The sequence below is a fragment of the Theobroma cacao genome, chromosome 10 (genome assembly GCF_053813885.1).
Source record: "Theobroma cacao isolate CCN51 chromosome 10, ASM5381388v1, whole genome shotgun sequence".
Lineage (NCBI taxonomy): Eukaryota > Viridiplantae > Streptophyta > Magnoliopsida > Malvales > Malvaceae > Theobroma > Theobroma cacao.
Window position 1 is genome coordinate 7,513,494 of NC_142648.1, and position 27,565 is coordinate 7,541,058.

A 27,565-nucleotide genomic window follows, 5' to 3' on the forward strand; every position below is an offset into this window, starting at 1 on the left:
CTAATCTAAAAAAACCATAAGAGAGATCTTGACATACCTAAAAGTCCACTTTCTTTGGTGGAGTCCTCCTTGGCTTTTTTTTTTTTTAACTTTTGTACACCAATTAGGACTTATCAAATCATAGCAGCACATTTGTTCTCCCTCTAATGGTGATCCACATAGTGATTTACCGAAATCTCTTTACAAAAAGTGTGTGAGTCCCCAAGCCGAAGTTTGTGCTAGCAAACTCTCAACTTTGAGCTCCCTTGTGTTTCTTTCTTTTTGGTTGTGATCCTATTTCAACACATGAGAAAATAAAACAAAATCTTCTATTTATTCAAGAGGCAGCTAAGGTATTCTTTTATAGAGTGAATTGACATCCTTTATATCCAACAAGGATTATAAAATGTCTTGGGCTAATTAGGCCTTTATTTAATACTCCATCAAATCATATTTGATTTAGCCCACTTAATTGGATTAAGCTTCTATAAAATCAATTAGATCACATCCAATTGAACTCAAATTAATTTCATCAATTCACCTTATGCGTGTGACCCATTATGTTCCCAACATGTTGGCAATAAATATAAATTAATTCAATTAAGAACTTATATTTATAATTATAGATCATGAATGGCATCTAGCAATACATCATGACCACCCAAATGTTAAGAGAGTCAATACGATTTGACTAACCTTTCAGTGCACCGTATCACAGTGTAATTTGATCTTTTCATCATATATCCTAGATAGATAGAAAAATTGGCTCGGTGTCTACTTTCTAACTTACTATATTAGTCCTGCAGCTTTTATATTGATCATCAAGATTGCCTTGGCCAAGGACTTTTAATCAATATAAGCCAAGGGTAAATGAGATATGTCCCCTTCAAATCACTTGGGATGATGAATCCTTTCTAGACTACTCATTCATCTTCACATGCTTTATGCCATATCTAAAAACACCTTATTTAAACATCTGGTCACCTCCAGACCCGTAGAGATAAAATCAAAGTATGACAATTCACATACAAGATGACTTGGTATCACAAGTCTAAGGATTACTTACACCACTGACACATGAGAGTATTTCCATAGAAACTTGAGGGAAATACCAAATGGAACTCTCATAGCGGGTCATGTTCAAAGAACTTGTTTCCTAACAAACACCCATATACTATCCCCAAGTATCTCACATACTTCAACTTATGAGATCAATTGCCTACTATCAAAGTAAGGAGGCTTAGCATGTACTAGCCTTTAAGCATTGTCAATGCCCTTATTCTTGACAATACAATGACCAGGAACATATTTAGGAACAAGGCTTTGATGCATAAGAATCTCATAATTATAACCTTTATAATTTCTTTGCAAGGCCATTATGTTCCAAGGATTTTATCTACATAAGTCTCTCATAGCTCTTTACAAATAAACTCATGGATAAAGAAATACCTTATACATTATATAATATATTCATAATATATATAACATGAAATATGACCAATTAATGTAATGTTTTACAAGCACAAAATCGATTGGCTTGCAGGGCTTACACTAACAATATCCACTACCCAATTGACATTGAATGCTGAGCTTGTCCATCATGGCATGAAAAGTGTTATGCACGTTTGTATTCATCATAGTGATGCTGCCCCCTTAGTCCCTTTTCATCTAGTCTATCTATCAGAATAAAGTTTTCCTTTTTTCTCCCAAAAATTGATCCAATAATGAATCAGAACTATTTTTGGAAACTTTTGTTGAGTGCTGGATATGAATTATCACGTTGACCAATATCATTCATTGAACCTTGCACATCTGAGCCATCTCTCAAAAAAAAAAAAATTATTCTAGCATTGAATTTTGCAGAAAGATATGGGAATCATAGATGCCAAAGTCAAGGGAGTAAAAAGTTGTATACCTCAAACTTTTCATGGGGTTTCTTTAATTTGGTAAGCACAATCATAGATAAGCATCATTGGGCTCTTGTTACAATCATTTTCAATTTTTGAGAAAGGGGGTGTATTACATTTCTCAAGGAAATCTAATAAATAGATGACAAAATTTTTATTACTAATCTTATTTTAAGCAACAATTTTTCTTTTCTACTTTTTCATATAACCAACTTAACATAGCAATGTCTCCAGCCAAACAAATATGTATGCAAATAGTTTATAACTCAAGAGATATGTATTTGTTTCCAACTAAAAAAAAGTTGACATAATAATTATATGTTAGTTCATTTGGATCCAGATTTTGATTGAAACGTCTATAAGCTCTTTAAATGATATTGGGTACTTATACTTTAATAGAGAACCTGTAGATATATGTGTCTTTGATCAATGCTAACACCACATTGAAATTGGACACTACTTCTGTCACGACCCGGAACTCCCATCGGGCCCGTGACAACCGCCGCGACGTCCCGATAAGCACTCATTACCCCGAATGCCGATCGAAACCCCGCAAGGCTTAGCATCAACTTCCGCATCTCCCCGGTGAGCAACAGTTATTAAATCTCGCATTTCAAGAAATCATAAGTTGTTTCCAACTCAAAACAATAAAAATATTATTTTCTAGCTTACTGGGGCATTTTCATCATTTTCTTTTTTTTGAAATTTCGAATTCCGAAAAAATGTAATATGTAAGTGGAAACACATATTTCATGATTTAAATTAAATTTTGAAGTCTAAAACATTCGTTTAAAGTAAAATCATAGCTATTTGAATATAATAAAAACATTAAATAAAATATTCTATTTTCTTAAAACACAATATTTTCAAAGTCTTCCTAAAATAACTTTTGTAGCGTAAGAGTAAAATAAATTTATTCGTATAGTAATAAAGATAATTAAAGTATGAAATTTCGTTTACAGTGACACGTGGGCCCCCAACTAACCAAGAAGGTGTAGAGCTACGAACCCTTACTTCCTATGATGCAACTCCGAGATTAATTATCGTCTTAATCAACTATCAACAAACTGTCCTGAGCCTGAAAAATGGATAGGAAGAGGGGTGAGATTAAATAATCCCAGTGAGTAAACAATTACCATCAAAAGCATCTAAAGCCGAGTAGATGGAGACAATATAAAAACGTTATATCTCAATAATGTTCATAACACAAAATTCGTTTCAATCTATACCAAATAATTTCTTTTCATCAAAATTTCCCCGACTTATGAATTTTTTTAAACTTGGCCCCTGCCAATATCATTCTCGCGGGTACCTTCGTCAAGGTATCCCACTGAGACCGCCAAGGCTGTTCAATGACCCATACCCATAAACATGTTTTCACATCTAACACACAGCCGTTCCTTGGCGTTGGCTGAGTCTCACTCTCACGTGGTGGCCCGAACGTGAGGTGCACTCAAATCATACCTCAGGAGATACTTCACCCAACATCTCCCCCCGGAGGTAAGTATATAATTGAGTTACCGTGCCCCTCTCATAGGCAGTCCACGAAAACCCCCACCACTGCAGTGACCGTTTAATATACCACCAGACCCATAAAAATTGCAGTAGCATAATATGGCGAATAAAATGTAATCTAGTCTACCGAGACCAATCCAAAATTGTTCATATATTTCATGCCAACCCCAAAAATTTAGCCATCATGCTACCATAGTGTCATAAGCCCCAATTTCAATAACATATAAAATCATAAATTTCAACACAGTCTCCATATACTCAATTTTCCCAAAACAATATTTGATTTCAAAACCAGTATAAATCTCATTTTTTATTAAAAAACATTTTAATTGGAAAACATAATATTTTATAATTTAAATTCACCATTCAATAAAAGCATCAAACAAGTATAATAACTCTAGATATTTAAGACGATAAATTGTCCACTCACAGTTCTAGGAGTCGATGTACTCCTAATCCCAGTCTTCAAGCACAATTTTGGTACTTTACCAGTGTAATTTGCTCACCACCTATCCACAATGTACAATACATAATTCACCACATCAATGCTTGACCATTATAAAATCAATTCAGGCTCGATATATATGCATGATATAACATGCAACTTATCCGACTACCGCTTAAATGCGGTGCTAACCTAATTCGGCCTATTACTCGATTAAATTACTAACGCGTCCAATTTAATCTCAAATTAATTTTTTTCAGTTTCTATACCTCAATTGCACCCAAATTGACTTAATGTCCCTCAGTGTGGTGCAAATTATCAGTCCCGATAACAAATTACGAAAATACCCCTAATGGGTAAAAATTCGTATTTTTGCTCCGAAAATTTCCATTATTTTTCTAGACTCATAATTCATCATTATTCATCATAATTGCTCAAGTAAACATCAAGATCATCAGCCAATATTCCCCTAGAAAATTCAGCCAATAATGGTAATGGAGGAAAATAAATTCTTTTCTTGTTGTTTTGTTCCTAAATATGCTAAACTAACTTAAAACACTAACATAACTTAAAATCAAATTAATCTAACAAGTTTCTCTCTCCTAACCCATTTTTCCAGAATTGAATTCATCCTCAAATCACATGATTCAACCATGGAAAATGATGAGAAATGCATGAAAATGATAAATCTTAAGCTAAGCTTGAAAAATCATACCTTTAAACACTTGATTCCTTGAAAAATCACACTTTTTCTTTGAATTTTCTCACTCTAGGGTTTGTTCTTATTTCTCTCTCTCTCCTGCTGGTTTTGGCTGACCCTCCAAATGAAGAATTCTGGAATTTGCAAGCCTTTTAATAGGCTTAATAAAATATTATTATTTTATTTATTTTTTGAATATTTTATTATTTTATTTTTTTCTAGCCATCTTTTTGACTTTCTTTTTCCACCACTCAATCCTCTTCACTTATCCATATCTTCCATGAAATTTCTAGACTTTTCCAAAGTTTTGGTGGAGCAAATTTTTAAAAATTACACTTTTACCCCTGTAAAGTGAAAAATTACATTTTTGCCCCAAAAATTGAAAACTTACCAAAATGCATAATTTTCACTCCTTATACTCATATCATGCTCCATTGAATCAAATTTGATCTAAATTCTCTCGAAAAATTCAATTTCGTCCTCGGGTGGTAAAATTACGATTTTGCCCCTAGATAGTGAAAATTCTGGTTTGACTCCGAATTGATCCTCGAACTCCGAATTACCATTTTGAGTCATCCCTGAACTGTGAAACTCTTAATTTCACCTTAAAATTCCTATTTGAACTAGTTCGAGGCTTAATTGACTCAATGATACCATTAGGGGCAATATCGTCTTTTAACGATTTCTCGAACTTCCTAAATATACAAACATTCTATCGAGCATGTGAATGACATTATAATTATTTTACAAAGCATGGTTTGACAACACTACCCCCCTTAAAATAAAATTTTGTCCTCAAAATTTCACTTATTAACTCAAAGAAAAGGCGGGGTATTATCTTTTATTTGATGCTCAACTTCTCCTGTTATCTCCTTTATAGGGAATCTTAATTCACTAAAAATCATTCTTTATTTTAGTTAATCACAATATCAACCCCACATATGTGTATGTGCTTTATAATCCCATTTATGCATCCAAGATCTATCTTGATTAATCATCGCATATGATGTAGTATCATAATTCCTCAGAGTCATCCCTTTGTCCTTAATCATCTTTCGTGCCTCTATATTGCTTTGTATCCTTCTTGTATTTCAACATCAATTTATTGCTTAAGATTTAAGTTCATTTGAACTTTGTATACCTCAAGTATTTTTGAGTTCTAATTTCCACAATATAGTAAGAAATTCTTACAACCATATTCCATATGAACTCATTTACTATATTATTCTTGAAACCTTTATTTACACGTCCGTCACTTGGTATTTACATCCCCTATCACTATTTTACACCTTCGTCTAACTTTTCACTCACTTTCTCCAGATCGAACTCGTGCTTCATCTTCCGTTACAGCGAAAACTCTTGTTGAAGAACGAGTCAATGGCCTCAAAGGTGGTTGTGCTGGGGTGTTGCTACCCATTTCAGATCGTACAGTTACCCCCTGCCTCGGGTGTACTCCAGTGGAATCTCTCCTCTGCATATCCGTATGAGTTAGTGGGGATGGAGCAGCTACTGTAGCCCGTCCTAACTGTGGGCAGTCACTTCTAATGTGGCCCGGCTGGTCACAATGAAAGCATCTTATGCCCCAACACTCCCCAACATGATATCTCCCACATTTTTCGCATTTATTTAAACCTCCAAAACTCTTCTCGGAAGTACTACTCATCCCAGACCTGTTAAATCTCGGAGGTCTCTGCTGTAACTGTGAAAGTGGGGGTCGAGGAGATATCATCGAAACAGAAACAGTACTCTCAGAAGCAGATGTGTCCTTACCTCTTTTGGGCAGTTGAATAGAGGATACATTCGGGTTTCTCCTCTTTGCAAACTCAGCTCGCATTCTTCGATTTTCATTCGTGAGTTTTTCGGCCCTTAAAGCCATCTGTATAACTTCTTTATGAGGCTCCCGGCCTGTCACAGTCATTCTCTCTCTGATCTCGTTACGGAGCCCTTCTTCAAAATAACTAGCTTGATCTTGCTCAGACTTCACCAGGTCTGGCACATATGACATCAGCTCGTTAAAACGAGCCTCGTACTCTTCTATGGTTAAATTCCCTTGTTGTAAACTTAGGAATTCTCTCTTCTTCTCTTTTTGATGAAAGTAGGTGTAGTATTGACCGTCGAATTCTTGTAGGAAGTCTATCCAAGTCAACGAAGTAATGGAACGTGATTTTACCGAGCTCCACCATGTACGAGCCCTCTTCTCTAGTAATCTTGTGGCCACCATTAACTTCATATCATCATCCAATTTCATATCCACAAATGTCTCCGTTACCTGAGTAATCCAATCTTTAGCTGCAGTTGCATCCAAATCACCAATAAAAGAAGTGCAACCCAGCTGCCTAGCTTCCTTAAGCTTTTTGGAAATGGAGACATCTGGCACTGGTGGTGGAACAAGAGGTGGTGGTGGTGGCACTGGAGATACTGCTGGGGGAACAGTATGAGGGACTCGACCAGCTTGAGCTTGGCCCATAATGACATTAAGAAAAGCTGCTAATACCTGGACTGCCTCAAGAGACATGGCATGAACACCAGGAGTAGCAGTAGGTGGTGGAGGAGGTGGAGGAATCTCAGTAGGCTCAACAACAGGTGCTGCTCGAAAAGTAGGTGCAGCAGACTCCCTTTCCACGGGATCTGACTGACTAAGTCTAGCACGGCCTCTTCCCCTCCCTACTGACCTATAGAGAGGTGGACGCCCACGTCGAGGAGGCATGGTACTCTACAATAAGAAATGGAATAGACTTAGATGACTTTAAATTCTATATGCAACTAACTCGATATAACCTAACTTAACTTGACTTACTTAACTTAACTTAACTTGGGCCACGCAGTGTCAGTGTGGATTTCTTAAAACAACTTTAAAATCAAAAACTTTGAAATCCAAAGCTTTAAAATCAAAATCTTTGATCTTTAAACCATGCTCTGATACCAATCTAATTGTCACGACCCGGAACTCCCATCGGGCCCGTGACAACCGCCGCGACGTCCCGATAAGCACTCATTACCCCGAATGCCGATCGAAACCCCGCAAGGCTTAGCATCAACTTCCGCATCTCCCCGGTGAGCAACAGTTATTAAATCTCGCATTTCAAGAAATCATAAGTTGTTTCCAACTCAAAACAATAAAAATATTATTTTCTAGCTTACTGGGGCATTTTCATCATTTTCTTTTTTTTGAAATTTCGAATTCCGAAAAAATGTAATATGTAAGTGGAAACACATATTTCATGATTTAAATTAAATTTTGAAGTCTAAAACATTCGTTTAAAGTAAAATCATAGCTATTTGAATATAATAAAAACATTAAATAAAATATTCTATTTTCTTAAAACACAATATTTTCAAAGTCTTCCTAAAATAACTTTTGTAGCGTAAGAGTAAAATAAATTTATTCGTATAGTAATAAAGATAATTAAAGTATGAAATTTCGTTTACAGTGACACGTGGGCCCCCAACTAACCAAGAAGGTGTAGAGCTACGAACCCTTACTTCCTATGATGCAACTCCGAGATTAATTATCGTCTTAATCAACTATCAACAAACTGTCCTGAGCCTGAAAAATGGATAGGAAGAGGGGTGAGATTAAATAATCCCAGTGAGTAAACAATTACCATCAAAAGCATCTAAAGCCGAGTAGATGGAGACAATATAAAAACGTTATATCTCAATAATGTTCATAACACAAAATTCGTTTCAATCTATACCAAATAATTTCTTTTCATCAAAATTTCCCCGACTTATGAATTTTTTTAAACTTGGCCCCTGCCAATATCATTCTCGCGGGTACCTTCGTCAAGGTATCCCACTGAGACCGCCAAGGCTGTTCAATGACCCATACCCATAAACATGTTTTCACATCTAACACACAGCCGTTCCTTGGCGTTGGCTGAGTCTCACTCTCACGTGGTGGCCCGAACGTGAGGTGCACTCAAATCATACCTCAGGAGATACTTCACCCAACATCTCCCCCCGGAGGTAAGTATATAATTGAGTTACCGTGCCCCTCTCATAGGCAGTCCACGAAAACCCCCACCACTGCAGTGACCGTTTAATATACCACCAGACCCATAAAAATTGCAGTAGCATAATATGGCGAATAAAATGTAATCTAGTCTACCGAGACCAATCCAAAATTGTTCATATATTTCATGCCAACCCCAAAAATTTAGCCATCATGCTACCATAGTGTCATAAGCCCCAATTTCAATAACATATAAAATCATAAATTTCAACACAGTCTCCATATACTCAATTTTCCCAAAACAATATTTGATTTCAAAACCAGTATAAATCTCATTTTTTATTAAAAAACATTTTAATTGGAAAACATAATATTTTATAATTTAAATTCACCATTCAATAAAAGCATCAAACAAGTATAATAACTCTAGATATTTAAGACGATAAATTGTCCACTCACAGTTCTAGGAGTCGATGTACTCCTAATCCCAGTCTTCAAGCACAATTTTGGTACTTTACCAGTGTAATTTGCTCACCACCTATCCACAATGTACAATACATAATTCACCACATCAATGCTTGACCATTATAAAATCAATTCAGGCTCGATATATATGCATGATATAACATGCAACTTATCCGACTACCGCTTAAATGCGGTGCTAACCTAATTCGGCCTATTACTCGATTAAATTACTAACGCGTCCAATTTAATCTCAAATTAATTTTTTTCAGTTTCTATACCTCAATTGCACCCAAATTGACTTAATGTCCCTCAGTGTGGTGCAAATTATCAGTCCCGATAACAAATTACGAAAATACCCCTAATGGGTAAAAATTCGTATTTTTGCTCCGAAAATTTCCATTATTTTTCTAGACTCATAATTCATCATTATTCATCATAATTGCTCAAGTAAACATCAAGATCATCAGCCAATATTCCCCTAGAAAATTCAGCCAATAATGGTAATGGAGGAAAATAAATTCTTTTCTTGTTGTTTTGTTCCTAAATATGCTAAACTAACTTAAAACACTAACATAACTTAAAATCAAATTAATCTAACAAGTTTCTCTCTCCTAACCCATTTTTCCAGAATTGAATTCATCCTCAAATCACATGATTCAACCATGGAAAATGATGAGAAATGCATGAAAATGATAAATCTTAAGCTAAGCTTGAAAAATCATACCTTTAAACACTTGATTCCTTGAAAAATCACACTTTTTCTTTGAATTTTCTCACTCTAGGGTTTGTTCTTATTTCTCTCTCTCTCCTGCTGGTTTTGGCTGACCCTCCAAATGAAGAATTCTGGAATTTGCAAGCCTTTTAATAGGCTTAATAAAATATTATTATTTTATTTATTTTTTGAATATTTTATTATTTTATTTTTTTCTAGCCATCTTTTTGACTTTCTTTTTCCACCACTCAATCCTCTTCACTTATCCATATCTTCCATGAAATTTCTAGACTTTTCCAAAGTTTTGGTGGAGCAAATTTTTAAAAATTACACTTTTACCCCTGTAAAGTGAAAAATTACATTTTTGCCCCAAAAATTGAAAACTTACCAAAATGCATAATTTTCACTCCTTATACTCATATCATGCTCCATTGAATCAAATTTGATCTAAATTCTCTCGAAAAATTCAATTTCGTCCTCGGGTGGTAAAATTACGATTTTGCCCCTAGATAGTGAAAATTCTGGTTTGACTCCGAATTGATCCTCGAACTCCGAATTACCATTTTGAGTCATCCCTGAACTGTGAAACTCTTAATTTCACCTTAAAATTCCTATTTGAACTAGTTCGAGGCTTAATTGACTCAATGATACCATTAGGGGCAATATCGTCTTTTAACGATTTCTCGAACTTCCTAAATATACAAACATTCTATCGAGCATGTGAATGACATTATAATTATTTTACAAAGCATGGTTTGACAACTTCATACTCAAAATGATTCAAACAATAGGTTTCAGAAAAAAGTATTCAAAAAATAGGGAGAAAATGGCAATTACTGATTAAAACTGGTGGTGGTTTGGCTACCGTCAAGCGGGTATAAGATTGCTTACAAGATAAGGTGCTGAGGCGATAGTAAGGAAGAACGATGGTGTCTTCGGGGAAGGCTGGTCAGCAATGCCAACAAGGACGGAGGAAAGGGGAAGCGTCAGGGCAAGAGCAAAATGAGAAATGGATTTAGAGATATGGGAATAAATCCGTTAGGGTTTTAAAGTCGAAAATTTTGTCAGAAATATTTTTTAAAAATAAAATAATTTTTTTTAGGTCAAGAAAGTGAATTTTGGACAAAAATTTTAGTAAAAAATTTCAGCACTTTTAGCATTTATTTGGCACCACATTCTTTACCGATCAATTTCTGACCATAGAAATTCTGTCAAAAATCGAATGAATATATATTAGAATATTCTGACAAAATATTTTATTGAAAAATGCTATTTATTTTGTAGTGCATCTCATTTTAGTTGTTTACACACCACCTTTCTCTTCCAAAACAATTCCGGAAGAGACAATTTTGATTCTTTGAATATGCCTTGGGCCGCCATCTTTATTCAAGATTGCTATTGCACAAAGTGATATTATTAACGTTTAGATCCTGGTAGTTTGAATTAAGGGTTCTGCTTGTTTTAATATCAACATTTATGTGTCTTCTGTTTCATTCGCTTCTAATATATATTTCTTAATCACATCTGAATATTTGATTTATTATTTGGTGTATGATTTTCCTACTTAAAAGAGTAGGGTTCAAATCTCTTTTTACAAATTCAAATATATATATATACACTTCTTAAGCTTTCTACTAAGATGGATTTATGTTTGTGGTGTCATTGAATAGAACTTTCTAAAATAGTATGAAAGTAGGGGATTGTAGCTTTGACCCCCGATTTTAATTTTCGTGGATTCTCTAACAATTTCCTTTAGCTTAGGTTGGAGAAAATTAATATGAAAAACTTGACAAATTTTGCCAAAATACTAGAAACAATAATCTGTGTCATTAGAGGTCCAAAGGTAATGACCATAGACGATTGAACGGAATTCCTCCGCCGAATTACTTTATCAAATCAAACTCCTAGCTCTAGATGCCAAATTCCAAAACCAATTCGAATGTTTAACAAGAAGAACATACTTAATAATTTGAGTCAAACTAAATATCGTAGGATGGCACAGTCGTTCTTCAAAACTATAATTTGCTGTTATATTATGATTGCTAACGTGCCAAAATCATGTTAACAGCGCCAATAATGAGGCATGCTTTAGGAGCAAAGGATTTCCATTTTAGAACAACCACTGCCCAAGTCTTTCTTCAGCCTACGAGGTGAAAATTGGTTGTTGGGTTGCTTACTTCTATTTGGAAGCAACATTTTATAGTCACTCCAAGTGTTCTTGCAAGTAGATTGTCCAAAAATTTTCCCATACACAACATTTAAACATCTTGTATGAAAGAATAGAAAAATATAGCTTTGAACTTGGTTAAATTGTATTGAACTGTACAGGATACAAGACATTTGGCTAGACTTATATATACTAATGATTTAAATGTAAACTGCACAACAAAAGATGATTCTCTGATCTGCAATGTTTGAGTTTTTGGCTTGATCCTTGATTTAAAGTTCCCATTCTTAAGCTACTATAGTGGATAAACCTTGAGCCTTGATCTACCGCTTGTGCACTCTTGGAAAGAATGAAGCTTACAGCTTTGAGTTTTTGCTGCCTCATTGGATAAGCTCCGGTTGATGACGGTAATCTGCGGTTTATAGGCCCAAGGACTTGGTCCGCTGCTGTCTGGATCTAGCATGTTCTAGAGCTTACCGTTGCATCAGTTCATCTTGATTTGTTGTTGCACTAGTTTTGTTTGCATCATCTTTGCTTGATCTCCCGCTGCATTGAATACTGCATGGGTTGGAGAAGACCTAATCTCCTTTACATACACTTGCAACATGATGGAGCCATTTGCCACACCAATATTGGATCTTAGAAACAAAAAACTTTGTTGAGAGAGAGGTTTGGCTAAACCATCAGCTAGTTGATCATAAAGTAGGAATTTAAGATACTTTTAGTAAATTAGAATTGACGTGTTCTCTCACGAAGTGATAAACGAAGGCAAGATGTTTCATATGAAACACGTGATTTGCACATAGAAAGGTGGCAGCAATGTTATCCCAATGGATAATTAATTAAAGACGAATGACATGAGAGTTTTAATTTTCTCGAAAGCTTATTGACAAGGGGTGAGCAATTTTTGGTTAAAACCTGATTAACCAAATTAAACAAAAAATTTTGGTTAAACAGTTTAGTTAATATATATATATATATATAGATATATATATATTTTTATATATATATATAAACAGTAATATCTTTATAGGTTGAATTTATCTTGATTAAAATGTGGAGATGATTAATTTTACTTATCTTTTTCTTGAAAAATGTTGTTGAAAATGTTGCTAAAAATTGTTGAAAAAAGTGATGAAATATACTTATAACTGACTAAACAGACTGATCGACAAATACAATTTAATTTCGATTATTTCAATTTCTAAGATATATTTGGTTCAGTTTGAGTCTCTTCTATGAAAGTTTGGTTAGCGCGGTTTTCAAAAATTTCAAATTAAACCAATCAAACCAACTAAATGCACACCCCTGGCAAAAGTTTCGAACACTTTAATAGATCAGGTAATTCTTTAGGAGGATGAAAAAAATAAAAAGCGATGAGAAGAGACAAAGGACAGCAACAAGCAGGCACCGGCAGTGAACGGCAGAACGGTTGGAGAGCAGATTTCAACGACTGGCGAAACGGCTTTACTCTGTCGATGTAGGAAACCTTAGTCCTTAAGTTACATGGAAACAAACCAAAGAGGTTTTTCAGGTGTATGGGGTGGTCGTTGACATTTTTCTATGGAAGCTAAAACATCCAAGTAAAAATAACAGACCAATTTTTGCTTTTGTTAGATATTGCTCCATTGGGGAAATGCGTCGTGCTATTTCAATGGGAGATGGGAAAGTGATTGAAGGACTCCAGATAGTGGTTAATATAGTTATATCAGAAAAACAGGGTACTACTAGATCAGGTGAGAAAAATAGTAAAAGCAAAAAAAACAGGGGAGAGAAATAGATGAGAGGAACTCCTGCAAGAGATCCTATAAAGAAGCCCTCAACACAGGAAGCAAAGGCAAAAATGAGATGAGTGCCAATCTAGGGATGAAAATCAGTGATTTTATTCCAAATGCTGAGGTTGAAAAGGAAATGACCTTCATCAACATCCCACTGCCGGATGAAGACATGGAATGGCTTAAGCGAAGTGCCATTGCCACCACGAAAGTGTAACACCTCGTACTTTGCTATGTTGACTAATAGAACTTTTCGGATACCAATTGAAGTTAATTATAGTGTTTAAGAGTGATGAAGGAGGGAGAAAATATTTTAGAGTAAAATATTTCGCACGTGAAGTAATAGTAATTAAATAATAATATTTTTATTAAGAATGAATTAACGATATAAAAAGTAATTCGGAAGTGAATCGGGGCATAATAAGACATTTTGGGAGCCAAGGAGACAAATGAAAATTTTTGAAATAAAATAATATTAAAATATTAATATTTTATTCAGTATCAAAATTTTTCATGAAGAAGAAGTATATGGTCAATCTAAGTGGGGGAGAAGAAGAACAAGGAAATTTTGGAGAAAAATGACGCTAATGGGGCTCGCATGTCTTTATTAATTAAAGCTAGCGTGGGTAAGTAAATATTTAAATATTTCAGTGATACCGCGTTAAAGTATAAACTTGATATTTTATTTATACAAGTGTTAAGAAGGAAAAATTGAAAGAAATTGGAATTAAAAGATTGTGGGAGGATACAATTAAAAAGGGCGAAAACTTTCGAGGGTAAAATGGTAATTTTGTCATTAATTTAGTCAAAGCTCTTCATCCTTATCCCATGGCCGGTTCTTATCTCCACCAACAAGATATTTTCTTCTCCTCCTCCATGCTCCCACACCATTTTCATGCTTCCATGCCATTTTCACATTGCCATCATGCATTTGAAAGGAAAAATGGCTTTGTTTTGCAAGGAAAACCGTACTTTTGGAAAGAAAATAGATGAGATTAGTTGGAAGAGAGGAAAAAGGAAAGAAAGAAAGGAGAAAGAAAAAGAGAGAAAGGAAGAAAAGGCTTGGTTTTGGTGATTCAAGCAAGGAAAGGTAAGGATTCTTGTTTTTAGCTTGAGTAATCTTTGAAAATGAGTTAGTGACTAAGAGAAATGTCTTGTGGCAGCAAAGATTAGCTTGATTGGAGAAAATTGGTGACATACAAGCCAAAAAACCTATGGGTACATGATGGACTCAAAGTGGAAAGGGAAAGCGGTAAGCTTAACACTATGTTTTAAAGCCTACGATTAGTTTAATATTGTGAGGAAATAATTGTGCAAGTGTGGGCAGCATATAAATGTAAATTGTGGCACATGTGAACTTAGGAAATGCTTGATGAAATTAGATTTATAATTGCTGCCATGTGCGAGGTTATTGGTGCAAAAATGATAGTTGAACTTGATAGATACCATTGGAAAGGATTAATATGTGTGCTAACATTATAAACAAGTTGCCAGTACTTATAATCTAAAGAATCACGCAAGCAAACGATATGAAGAACCTTAGCAAAAACGTGTCAAGATGCAAGTTAGTAGAATGAGGATTCATGATTGAATGAGAAAGAGAAGTGGAAATGATATACACTAAATGTATTGACTATAATTTGTTGCTATGAAAGTTTGCTATGGTGGAGTGCCGGGTGAGGTAACGAGTGACCTGCAAGTAGAAATAGCAAGATACGCACTCGAAGCAATAGCGACGAAGTGTCCCGCTATTGTAAGGTGAGTAGGGGGTGCCTATTTCAAAATTTCCATAGCTATATAATGTTATACGTTTTATAAACGTTGCTAGATTTCATTAAATGCAATTGTGGAAAGCATGAGCTGTTAGCCTCAATAAGAGATTTCTAAATGGATTTACAATGATTTATACACTGTTATTGTGGAAAGCATGAGTTGGTAGAACTCGTAGGAAATTGTGGATGCAAGTTGTTTTGAAAATTGTTTTGGATATATCTATAGATGAGCTATATACGTAAAGTGTTTTAAGAATCAGGAAACAAGCCTTTTATATTGTTTTGCATTCAAAATCTGTGCCTTGTATTTGTGGGAGATGTACATAGTTAAAATGAAATAGTTAAATGATTTAAAATGCAAGTTTTGAGCACCAGTTTTAGTCTAATCTTTGTATTAGAGAATACACCATGCTTTTTTTATGTGAAAAGTAATTTGAAAGGTTATTGAACCTTGGTTTCAAATGGTTTTAAGTAAAAGACTTGGAAACCTTGATTTAATTTTTGAAAACGGTTTTGACAAACCAAGTGCGTCGAGAGTAGGCCAACTGTCACTTCGGTTAAGTGTGACCCTCGTGCACGAGTGAACTCTAGCTAGAGAACTTTTGGGTTACCGATAGGGAGATTAGGCATGGCGGGGGCACGACCTGTGATATGTATACTTGGCTAGGACACAAGTGATCCGATAGAGTGAGACTCTCGAATGTGCGCGGTAGTGATCGCTTGATTCTCCGTTGTCAGTCAACATCGTGGAGAGTGCCATGGCTATGGGAATCCGGTGGAGTAAGACTCCCAGATTGTTATTACGTGGAAATGGGTCCACGTGTTGATGTTATAGTTTCCTACTCAAGAGCCTTGTGAGTTTTCAACGCATACTCTCTTGCATGGTGGAGAGTTAAGATTTTCTTTGCAGCTCCTATTGTTTAAGTAAAAGCCTTCAGTGCTTACTTGACAAGTATGAGTTGATTTAGGTGGCTGTACACTTTGATTTCTTTCCATGCCACACATTTTGGGAGTGTGCATACCTTTATAATGTATTTCATATTTTGATGGCAAAAGATGTTTCTAGTGATTGAAACTCTTTCTGCTACACTTATTTTCGGTATGGTTTTGCCAAAGAAAGCATTGTATTATGATTTTACGATATTATTTTTATAAGGCACAAATATCCTTCTTGTGGTTTGGCTTATAAGATTAGCATTTTAGTATTTTGGTTTTATCATTCAAATGGTCTGCTTATTGCTTGTTTCCCATCTACTCCCTCCTCACGGAGCCAATGATCACTAAGTCTGTGAGACTCACCCCCTTATTTCCCTTTTACAGATAGTGATCGGCCTAGCGCGCAATCATCGGCACTTGTGGTCCATTGCAAATAGGTAAAGGCATTTCATAGCATTTCATTTCAAGTCACTTTGTTGCTAGAGGTCGAGTCGTAGCACTTTGTTTATTTAATTGTAAATGAATAGTGGCCTTGGTATAAGTATTAAATTGGAGATTTTAGAATTCATTGTATATACTTATGATTATATGTTTTAAAGATTGAACTGATTATTATAATTATGGTTTAAGTTATGATACGAAAGAATATGGTTTAAGCACCAATAAGGATTGGTGAACGAGTATAGTGCATTATCGAGAATCTCTAATAAGACTTGCTTGGGTCTGGTGGACTATGCCTATTCGGCCCATGCGCCGGTCATGGCCCAAGATTTGGGTCGTGACAGAAAGAGGCATTGTCTCTAAAGCTTATTCAATCTTGCCTCCATGATGATGGTATTTCTATTAGTATCACACCTCTTAAAGAATCCAAAGCCTTTATTACCTTCATGAATGCTAAGGAAATGACCTTCATTCTTTTTAATTACTCTAATGTTTTCTCCTTACGGTTTGATTCCATCACCCCATACCCCTACTTTATGGAAGAGAAATAGAGAATAGTATGGCTAAAAATTGAAAATGTCCCTGTCCATCTCTACCATAATGAAATTTACTATAGCATCGGGAGTTTATGGGGAAAGGTTATTAAAGCTAGTTTTGGCACTAATAACCAAGAAAGGCTCGATTATGCCAAAGTCTTGATTGTCATGGATGATGGCACCAACATTTCAGAGAATAAAGATTAAAGATTCGCGTGTTGAAACTCAAAGAATTTCACTAGATTAAAAATTTGCATGTTGGTAGCAATCGACTTTTCAAAGGTGAGTGGATGCACCTTTTTAAGTATGTTATACAGTAAAGTTAGCATGATTTATCGATTGGTGTTTATTGCATAATTTGAATGCTGTGATAAAATTGATAAACCTGAGTGGTTGTGCAAAAATGATTTTGACAAGGATTTCGAATCTATTATGTAAGTAAATATCTCTATTACATATTAGTTTTTAACAATGGAAGACAAGCCCTTTTAAAATAATTAAAAAGTTCCTCAATTACTCCGACCTACGTGCTAGTGTGGGTAACAAGATATTTCTTTAAGAAAGTGAATGTGGATAATATAATGCCCATAAAATGTGAGAAACGTGAATGTGGATAAGTAAGTCTCCACCATTTCAAGATTTATGTGAATGTCATGATTTGTTATTTAATGCTTGATTTTGGTAGGATCTGATAGCTCTACTATCTAGAGTTATTTTGACACATTTTATGGGCTTAAGTAGCTAGGTCTTTGAGATTTGAGGTTTAGGTTTGAGTAATTTAGGTTTTTTTCATAATTAAATTAGATTACATGTTGATTAGTTTGATTTAATTTATTTTAGTTTAATTTTATGTTATTTTGTTTTAAATTACTTTAAGAGTAATTATTGTTGATTTTTCTTATTACTTTTATAGAAATTTGATGAAAAAGGCATCTTAGTGATCATTACTAGGTTAGTTTTGAACCAGTTCAATTTGTTGGGAATTTCAATAAGCAACAAAACGGCTCATATTCCAACACCTATAACTCTAGTTGGAAGAATCATCTGAACTTTTCTTCAAACAATAATCAAGGATCTTCATTAGCTCCAAATCCAAATTTTCTTCATGGATTCCAACTTAAGTTAGAGCTCCTATGCTTAAGAAAAAGCCATCTGTTGAAGAGTTACTATTGTAATTCATGGAAAAGAATGATGCCGTCATTCAAAGTCACGCTACTTCAATTTGAAATCTTGAGACATAAGTGGATTAGCTTGCTAATGCCATCAATAATAGGCCTTAGGGGACTTGACCTAGTGATACTAAAGCCAATCTTGGGAGAAAAGGTAAGGAGCATTGTAATGCAATCACACTCAAAAGTGGGAAAGAGGTCAAAGGTAGTAGTATGCAATCAAATTCTCCAGGTAAGCCTGTTGAAAAAGAAACCTGTTGAAAAAGAAACAATGGTTGGAAATTCTAAGGAACAAGCTCAAGGTGAAAAAGCTCAATCAAATCCAACAAAACCACCACCACCGTTCCCTCAACATTTTGAAAAGCAAAAACTGGATAAGCAATTCCAGAGATTTCTTGCAGTATTTCAGAAACTCCATATTAATATGACTTTTGCAGAAGCTTTGGAACATATGCCAAGTTATGTTAAGTTCTTGAGAGACATTCTAACTAATAAAAGGAAATTGGAAGCTTTGGAGACAATTACGCTTACCGAAGAGTGTAGTGCTATAATCCAAATAAGCTTCCACTAAAGCTTATGGATTCATGGAGTTTTTCTATCTCTTGTACTGTTGATAGTTTTAAATTTTCTAAAGCTTTGTGTGATTTGGGTGTTGGTGTTTCAATTATGCCTATATCTATTGCTAAGAAACTTAAATTTAATGAGATACAACCTACTACAGTTTCTTTATAATTAGCAAATAGAACAATTAGGTATCTTGTTAGGATTATAGAAGATGTGTTGGTTAAAGTTGGGAATCTCTACATTCTAGTGGACTTTATTGTGCTTAAGATGGAAAAGGATGTGGAAATTTCTCTAATCTGGAGACATCCATTCTTGGCCATTGCGGGCGTAATTATTAATGTGAAAGAAGGCGAGATAACTTTTCAAATTGGAAAAGAGGTAGTTGAGTTTAATATTTTCAAAGCAATTAAGCATCCTACCTTTATAGATTGTTGTTCTATAGTGAATTTAGTTGATGAGGGCATGAGTAAGCCTATTTCTCCACCTACAAATGAGCAAGCACTAACTTTTGAGTTAAAACTACCAGCTCCACATATCAGAACTAAGCAATCGCATGAGGATCATCTTTCACCACCTCCTAGCTGTCTTGATTTTGAGGTTAGATAGCAAACGTTACTCTCTAATTCACTCTTCAAACTCTTTCCATGGAAATGCAAGGCAAGATAGTTGCGTCTTTTCAATGTGGTAAAGATTTATCTTTATGGTATAATAGAGATTGATAGTAAGGAAACTGGCACATTCATGATTAATGGACTAAGCCTCAAGCCTTATTTTATGGATGAATAAGTGCAAAAGGGGATGCCATAGATATACTAGTAACTATAAAGAAGCACTTCTTAAGAGGCAACCCAAGTTTTTTAAACTCCAACTCTTTTTATTTGAAGTTAGTTTTTTTCAGATTTTCCCATTAATTTTTTTTATTATTTAGATTTTTGTCACCTTAACATATCCTCCCAACAACTTTGGATATAATGAAGATGAAGAGGAAGATTAAAGGATCTTTGCTACCAAGAAAGTAATCTTGACTTTTCTTCTTTACTTTTTAACATTGAGGACAATGTTAACTTTAAGTTTGGAGGGGGGAACTTTTTAGTTTTTAAGCTTTGTTTTTATTCCCTTTTGCATTTATGTTTTTATACTTTAAGTTTAGTTAAGTTACTGATCATTTATTTTGCTACACATTTTAAGAATTTGAGCTAGATTTAATTGCATCAATTTCTTTAATTTACATATCCAATGATGAGAACTAGTTATATTCTTGTCTTGATTTTTTGCAAATGTGAATATTGTTTAAGTGTTATATAAATTCTTATGTTAAGCTTCATTGTTAGGATGAGATTTCCATAATTTGAGTATCGTATCTTTTACTTAAAATCATTGCACATCTAGAGAACATTCATGTGGATGTGAAATTTTGAATTATGTATTTAGTTCTAAAATTTGTTTGATTTTCTCTTGAGGCAAAATCCTAGGCTATACTTAGTTAAGAAAATGATTTAAACCATCTTTGGACAATTTGAGCTTTTCAAGCTTACCTTTGCATAAGTTTATCTTTGGTATACCTTTTGAGCTTAATTTTTCCTTTTTCTTTGTTAAACACATAATTAATTAAGCTTGGCCTCTAATAAAAAATTTTCAAGTTTACATCCCTTACTCCTAAGCATATATATTGTTTTAGAAAATATGTTAGGCTAAATGCAAAGGTGAAAAGGTGAAGTTGTTGAAAAAAAATCACCCCATCACCTATTATAAAAAGAAATAAGTTTAGGGGCGTAAAATTATGATAAAAAAATAAAGTGTTGAACCAAAGAAAAGGCCATAAGTTGATGAAATGATGTACTTGGAGATTATGATTAAAGCTCTATATGTTACCTAGTGCCTAGGGTGATTTCAACCACATTATATTCCATCTGTTACCTTGACCGTAGCCATGCATTACAAGTTAATTAAAGTCCTAAGGATTCTTGACTAAGTGCCTGTTTGGCCTAGTTTTTTTTTTTTTTTAGCTTAAAATCTATTAAGAAACTCTTATGAAAAATAATAACTTTTAAAATTAAGCTAAAGTTATTTGGTAAGCTGTTTGTTATTTGACCTATTTGCACTTCTAAGTTCTTTATGATGGTAGTTTGGCTTTGCATAAAGGTGGATTAGGTTTGGATAAGTGAGGTTAATAATTCTTCAAGGGTGGGCTTTGTAGGTTGGACTAATTGATGCATTTGGGGTGTAAAACCAAACGACTTAATGCTCCTTTGTTGTGTTTGGTTAGGATTACTATTCCAAGAAAAGTGTGGGTGGTGGACTAGTTTCTCCACCTAAGGTTATAGATGTTGGAATATGGGTTGTTTGGTTGCCTACAATGTTCGCTATTTCCATATTCATAGGACATCTCTCAATTTTATGGCTTCCACCACAATACTCACAGGTTTGGAAGGGGCTGTTTTGAATGTTGCTTCCTAAGGTATCTGCTTTTTTGGATAGGGAGGCAATTTAGGCAGCTAGGTTTGTTATTGTTTCCACCTCGTATACCCTAACACCTTTCTTTAAATTAGGCCTCTCAAATGGCCATTGATAATTGTTAGATGTCGTCTTTTATCAGCTTATATGCTTCCTCTTTCGTCTTCCCCATTAAAGCCCTTCCGGCTATAGCATATATGGTGGTTCTGAGTTGAATTCTCAACCCATTATAGAAAGTCTACATTTCTAACCACCTTGGCAATCCATGGTATGGGCATCTCCTTAATAACTCCTTCAATCTTTCTCGTGCCTCAAACAAGGACTTTGTATCAAATTGTTGGAAAGATGTGGTCTCATTTCTTAGCTTTGCAGCCTTTGATGGTGGAACAAACTTCCCTAAGAATTTTCACATCAAGTCATCCCAACTTGTGATACTTCAGACTGGTAGTGCATTTAACCAACACTTTGTATGATTTCTGCTACGAATGTGTTAACTCAATAATACTAAGGAAAATATCCAAGAGGGGGGTGAACTGGATTTCCAAAAAAAATTCTTTCTAAACAAATCAAACATTGAATGTAAAACCCGACCCTATAAATACATGTCATGACATACATGCACTAAGTAGCATGTTATTATGCTAGGAAAGCACATAAGAAAAGACGAAACCCGATATCGTACCTAACGGTACACTTGAGTTGATTTAACCTCGAACTAGTTCAAATAGGAATTGTAGGATGAAATTTAATATTTTATAGTTCAGGAATGACAAAAATGATTGTTCGGAGTTCGAGGGTTCATTTGGAGTAAAATTGGAAATTTTGATGTTCAAGGGTAAAATCGTTATTTTGCCACCTAAGATAATAATTTCATCATGGAGTGAAATTTTTTGACCAAGATTAACTATTTGGAGTATAATTTAATGATAGGAAGTGAAAAAGTTTAATTCTGGTGATTTTTGGAGTGTAGGGGCAAAATCGTAATTTTACCACCCGCGGACAAAATTTGGGATTTTGAGAGAATTTAGATCAAATTTGACAAATTGGAGAATGGTATGAGAAAAAGGGATGAAAAATATGTCTATGGGTAATTTTTCAGTTTTTGGGGCAAAAATGTAATTTTTGACTTTTACGGGGGCAAAAGTGTAAATTTCACAAAATTACTCCACCGAGACTTTGGATAAGTCTGAGAATTTTATTTAAGCTATGGATATGTGGGACAAGTGTATGGTGAAAATTTGGAAACAAATGGATGAAATTTTTAAAATGGGCCAATGGGAAAGTGACACATGGCATTTTTTTAATGAAATAATATTATTTTAATGAAAAGTCAGCCATTTAAACCCAAATTTTGAGTGCTGGCCGGCCATAAGGAAGAAAAAGAGAGGAAATAGAGAGGAAAGGAGGAAAAAAAGAAAAACCAAAGAGAAACAAGAAAATTCAAAGAGAAATTCATGATTTTCGACCGTTTACGCGTCTAACGGTAAGATTTTTCGATTTTAGCTTGATTTCTACCTTTCCTATGCCTTTACTTCCATTTAGCATGCTTGAGGAGAGAGATCAAAAAGTGATATCAAGGGCTGGACGAAATTCTAGGGGAGAGAAATTGAAATTTTTAGGTTTTAATTTTTAGTTAAATTGATAGTTTTAGTTAGTTAAATGTGTTTAGAAATTAAATTGGGCAAGAAATCATTAAATTTTCACAATACCCACTCTTGGCTGGATGCTCAATGCTGTACAATGATGATGAATTGATTTTATTCTAAGGGAAATGAAGAGAAAATGATGAAAAACGATTAAACGTGATAGAAAAACAAAGTAGAAAATTTACCGAGTTAATGTCCCATTTTTGGCCGAATTTTCCAAGGAAGGGAGTGAGCTGATTTTGTTGTTTTTAGAAGGTTATTGGCTGATATTTAATGGTTAGAAATGTTGGAGAGAGAATGGGATGATTTAGAGCTAAAATGGAGCGCGTTAGCAATTTATCGGGCAAAGTGCCAAAAATAGGTTAATACCGCATTTAAGCCGTTTTAGGCTATTGCATTTCATACCATGCATTAGTATAGGATTTAAGTTAATTATATAGTGATTTAGCATCAATGTGATGAATTGTGTAAATTTTTGTAATGTGTCTAGGAGGAGAGCCTTCCGAAAAAGGCAAAGAAGTCATACCCGACGAGTAGTGATCGGGGCGCTTAGAAAGCTTTTAGTTTGTACAAACGGTGAGTAAACTTATTATTATTGTAAATTATCTAGAGTTTATTTTTAAATGCCCTTATGTATATTATGAAATGAGAACGAGATTAAAACGGGATTTTTGATATTTTAAGAATAAATGTGACAAATAAAAATATATTGTATGGATAATGAAATTGAGTAATTGGAGGCTGCAAATTGACTTGAAAAATATATATTTTCCTAGGAATGGCTTATGAGAAATGAGTATATGTGGCTATATTTTGTGAGTGCATTTGGGAAATTTATGTAAGTTGATTTTACTATGCAGGCTGGATAAATAAATAAAAGCCACGTTATACTGTCGAAATTTTATTAAAATTGGTGGGTTAGTCACTGCAGTGACGGGTTTTCGTGGACTGCCTATTAGAGGGGCACGGTAAACCCAGTTATATAGTTACTTCGGTTGTAGAGGCGAGGAGGGTAACTCCCGGGGTAGTATTAGAGCTCACTTCACGTCGAACCCCCACGTGAATGTGTAACTCGGCCAACGCCAAGGAACGGCTGGTTTTAAAAATAAAAATGTGTTTACGTGTGAATATTTTAACACCCTTGGCAGACTCGGTTAGATGCCTCGGCCAAGGCATCCCCGAGGATTAGTTTTGGCTTGAGCCTTGTTTTAATAAAAGACATAAGCCTTAACAACTGTTTTGGTAAATTACAAATATTTTATGGTTTAAGAAACAAATTGAAAACATTATGAAATGGGTTGAAATTTGTTGTTTAAACTTGCCTCCATTTTACTCGCCTTTAGATATTTATGATAATGTCTGTTTACTCATTGGGATTGCAAAATCTCACCCAACTCCTTTCCACCAATTTCAGGTTCAGTATAGACTGTAGATAGCTGATCTCATCGAGGACTACCATTGGATCTGCATTTTTCTAACCGTAGGTTCACAGTCCTCTTTACTTTTGTTTATTTGGGGGCCCTCTTGTTATTGTAAATTAAACTAAATATTTTGGCTTACTGTATTTCAGTATGTATAAATTTATTTAGCTTTTACACTATAAAAATTATTCACGTATAACTCTGTAAATATTGTTTTATAAGAAAATAGAATATTTCCCTTAATATTTCTTTTATTTTCTTATTATATTCAAATAACCGTAATTTCGTTTTAAATGAAGATTTTAGACTTTTAAACTCATTTTGAATATGAATTATGTATTTTCTACTTGTATATTACGTTTTAGCCAGTTTTGAAATTTTTGAGAAAAAAATGACCAAAATACCCCTGTGTGACGAAAATTTTATTTTGATTGTTTTTTATCTAAAATAGTATATATTCTCTAAAAACTCGATAGTTAACAATGATTGCTCACAAGAAAGGAAAGAAACTGATATGTAAGCCTTGCGGGGTTCCGGTTGGCATTCCGGATAATGAGTGTCAATCGGGACGTCGCGGCGATTGTCATGGGCCTGAGGGAGGTTCTGGGTCGTGACAATTCTATTGGTATCAGAGCTTTTGGTTTTAAAGATAAGAGTTTTTGGTTTTAAAGTGGTTTTAAAAATTTACAGTATCAGTGTGGCCCCGGATTAAGTTAGATTAGGTTGAATAGAATGCATGCATTTTCATATAGAGCCTAAAGTTCCCTAAGCTTGCTCGTTTTCTTTTATAGATTATTATGCCTCCTCGACGCGGACGCCACCTCTCACTAGATCTATTGGGAGGAGAAAAGGTCGTTCCCAACGTCGTCAACTAGATGCAATAGGGGAAGAATCGGCTGCGTCTACCATTCGGGCAGCACCTGCTGCTGAGCAGGCCGATAGTCCTCCACATCCTCCACCTCCTCCGCCACCCACGGGTATTCCCACCATGCCTACTGAGGCAGCACAGGCATTGGCAGCTTTCTTTACCGCAATGGCTGGTGGAGCTCCGACTGGTCAAGTTCCACCTATAATACCACCAGTTACTCCTTTAGTTCCACCATCGGTACAAGATGTATCCATTTCCAAAAAGCTAAAGGAGGCTAGACAGCTCGGTTGTGTGTCTTTCACGGGTGAGTTGGATGCCACTGTGGCAAAGGACTGGATTAATCAAGTTTCAGAGACTCTATCTGATATGAGATTAGAAGACGACATGAAACTGATGGTGGCTATGAGATTATTAGAGAAGAGGGCTCGTACTTGATGGAATTCAATGAAGTCCCGTTCCACTACTCCTCAGACGTGGTCCGATTTTCTCAAGGAGTTCGATGGTCAGTATTTCACTTATTTTCATCAGAAAGAAAAGAAGAGAGAATTTTTGAGTTTGAAACAGGGGAATCTAACTGTAGAGGAGTACGAGACTCGTTTTAACGAGTTAATGTTATATGTGCCGGATCTGGTGAAATCTGAGCAGGATCAGGCCAGTTATTTCGAGGAAGGGCTCCGTAATGAGATTAGAGAACGGATGACAGTAACTGGTAGGGAGCCACATAAGGAGGTGGTACAGATGGCTTTACGAGCTGAGAAGCTCGCGACTGAAAATAGGAGGATTCGGACTGAGTTTGCAAAAAGGAGAAATCTTGGTATGTCTTCTAGTCAGCCAGTAAAAAGAGGCAAGGACTCAGCGATTTCAGGGAGTACTACTTCTGTTTCCGTGACATCTCCTCGACCTCCATTTCTACCATCACAACAGATACCTTCGAGGTTTAGCAGATTTGCTATGACTGGTTCTGGGAAGAGTTTCGGAGGTTCTGACAGATGCAAAAATTGTGGGAATTATCATAGTGGGCTATGTAGAGAGCCGACAAGATGTTTCCAATGTGGACAGACGGGTCATATTAGGAGTAATTGCCCATGGTTAGGACGAGCCACGGTAGTTGCATCATCTTCACCAGCTCACACTGATATACAGAGGAGAGATTCTTCTGGGTTGCCACCGAGACAAGGAGTGGCCATACGGTCCGGTGTGAAGAGTAATACCCCGGCACATCCACCTTCGAGACCACAGACTCGTACCTCGATAAGAGTTTTCGCTGTGACGGAAGATGAGGCACAGGTTCGACCTGGAGCAGTGACAGGTACTATGTCTTTATTTGATAAAGATGCTTATGTTTTGATAGATTCTGGCTCAGATAGGTCTTATGTGAGCACCACATTTGCATCAATTGCTGATAGAAACTTGTCACCATTAGAGGAAGAAATTGTAATTCACACCCCTTTAGGAGAAAAGCTAGTTAGAAACAATTGTTATAGAGACTGTGGGGTAAGGGTAGGCAAGGAAGAATTTAGGGGTGACTTAATTCCTCTAGAGATCCTGGATTTTGATATAATATTAGGTATGGACTGGTTAACTGCACATCGGGCGAACGTGGATTGTTTCCGAAGGGAAGTTGTTCTTCGAAATTCGGAGGGAGCAGATATTGTGTTTGTAGGGAAACGTCGAGTATTACCGTCCTGTGTAATCTCAACCATCAAAGCTTCTAAATTAGTGCAGAAAAGGTATCCGACTTATTTGGCATACGTGATTGATACTTCAAAGGGGGAACCTAAGTTAGAGGATGTCTCGATAGTAAGTGAGTTTCCTGATGTATTTCCTGATGATTTATCGGGATTGCCTCCTGATCGAGAGCTTGAGTTCCCTATTGATTTACTTCCAGGTACCGCACCTATTTCTATCCCTCCATATAGAATGGCTCCGGCAGAGTTTAAGGAACTAAAAGTCCAGTTGCAAGATTTAGTGGATAAAGGTTTCATTCGCCCTAGCATTTCTCCTTGGGGAGTACCAGTTCTATTTTTCAAGAAGAAGGATGGCACTCTTCGATTGTGTATTGATTACCGTCAGCTGAACCGAGTGACCATCAAGAATAAATATCCTTTACCCTGGATAGATGATCTGTTTGATCAATT

At 35.4% G+C, this 27,565-nt stretch overlaps 2 long non-coding RNA genes and 1 other non-coding gene across 3 annotated transcripts; 1 reads left to right on the forward strand and 2 right to left on the reverse strand.

Annotated features, from left to right (window-relative positions):
• Positions 1-2,748: 2,748 nt before the first annotated feature.
• LOC148760327 (uncharacterized) lies at positions 2,749-4,811 on the reverse strand. Its single transcript, XR_016028855.1, has 3 exons — positions 4,562-4,811; positions 3,832-3,910; positions 2,749-2,964 (listed from the first exon to the last, which is right to left on the reverse strand). It is a non-coding gene; the product is annotated as an uncharacterized LOC148760327 (long non-coding RNA).
• A 3,066-nt stretch (positions 4,812-7,877) lies between these two features.
• On the reverse strand, positions 7,878-9,940 carry LOC148760328 (uncharacterized). Its single transcript, XR_016028854.1, has 3 exons — positions 9,691-9,940; positions 8,961-9,039; positions 7,878-8,093 (listed from the first exon to the last, which is right to left on the reverse strand). It is a non-coding gene; the product is annotated as an uncharacterized LOC148760328 (long non-coding RNA).
• Positions 9,941-21,752: 11,812 nt separating this feature from the next.
• On the forward strand, positions 21,753-21,859 carry LOC148760329 (small nucleolar RNA R71). Its single transcript, XR_016023311.1, has one exon. It is a non-coding gene; the product is annotated as a small nucleolar RNA R71 (small nucleolar RNA).
• Positions 21,860-27,565: the final 5,706 nt, after the last annotated feature.